Source organism: Penaeus monodon, chromosome 33 (genome assembly GCF_015228065.2).
Source record: "Penaeus monodon isolate SGIC_2016 chromosome 33, NSTDA_Pmon_1, whole genome shotgun sequence".
In the NCBI taxonomy this organism is placed as follows: domain Eukaryota; kingdom Metazoa; phylum Arthropoda; class Malacostraca; order Decapoda; family Penaeidae; genus Penaeus; species Penaeus monodon.
Genome location: NC_051418.1, coordinates 19883604 through 19884832, shown reverse-complemented (window position 1 = coordinate 19884832; position 1229 = coordinate 19883604). Strand labels below are relative to the sequence as shown.

The 1229-nt window shown below is 34.3% G+C and overlaps 1 protein-coding gene across 1 annotated transcript in view; it reads right to left on the bottom strand.

Moving 5' to 3' along the window:
• LOC119594295 overlaps positions 1–603 on the bottom strand; it is a 25740-nt gene extending 25137 nt beyond the window's left edge. The window contains 1 exon segment of the mRNA XM_037943356.1: positions 485–603. The gene's annotated coding sequence lies outside the window, so the exon portion shown is untranslated.
• Between the last annotated feature and the right edge of the window lie 626 nt (positions 604–1229).

Here is a 1229-nt window from a genome sequence, read left to right as displayed (position 1 = left end):
TTATTACTTTGGCCAGGTTTGTATGGCACAAGTGATTTCTCCCACCATAATTCCTACATGTATGAATAGTATGTGTGAGGAATTCATCAGTATCAATGTTGTGATGCATGTACAAATATTCTGATCAATTAACCATTTTTCTGGCAATCTGGTGTTTCTAGGTACAGTTACTGAGGTTGGTTTCTGATGTTGTGCACAGTACTGTGTGCTTTAATGAAAATCTACATGAAGTGGAACAGCTTTTTTAAGTGGAGTTTTGTAATATTCTTCCACCGTTATCCATAAATCTTATACTGATTTGTCTGCACTGTACTAAATTTCAGTTTAAATGCCTTTAACCAATTGGTGTATCACTTTACATTCTCAATATGTTTCTTAACTGATAATAAAAAGCGTTCACTTGGAAAACGCTGTCTCATCAAGCATTAAAGTTTATTCTCAAACATCAACTTCATCAATTATTTCAATATTCTAAATAACATACCTCTTCCAAGACCACACTTATCCGGCAGTAACAGGGGTGGTATCCCACACGTGTAGCACCGACTGTGCGTGGTGTTGTTGTTGGAGGATTCGGCGTTTTTGGAATCCAGAGGAATCCGGGCAAAGAGTGACGTTCTTTTAAGCTTTCCTTTTAGTTTTCGCGTAAATCTGAAGTCATTCGGGAAGGACTCTTTAGCTTAGTTTCCATTTATTCAGCCATGTTACCGGATATTGTTTGATAATGAAATAACTTTTATTAATCGAATCTAAAAGTGTTCTGTTAGGACAAGGTGTTTCTTTTTGTATTCGGGCAAGGCATCATTTTAGAATTTCTTAAGGATTTATTGAGAATAGGTCTTATTCCTTTATACATTTTTCTTCAATCTGAATAAATCTTATTTGGATTTGTTGAGTTGCCAAGAATCTTTTGTATTTCTTTGTATAAAAAATATATATATTTGTTTTTGCTCAAAGCTGTTACTAGAGGCTGCTTTCCTGTAAGCACTTTTTGAGACAATGCAGAATAGAAACGGAAAATACTGAAAGAAAAACGAAAAGCATTAAAATAGGAGTATTACATGCGATTTTCTTGTTTCCGTTGCAATACGATATAGCAAATGCAAAATTACATTTATTTATTTTAGGTAGAAGTATTATCCTATTAATAGTGTTCATCCTCCTTTGCTCTCACATTAAATAATGAAAAAAATACATCTGACGGCCAACCACAATGCAGGCTGACATCC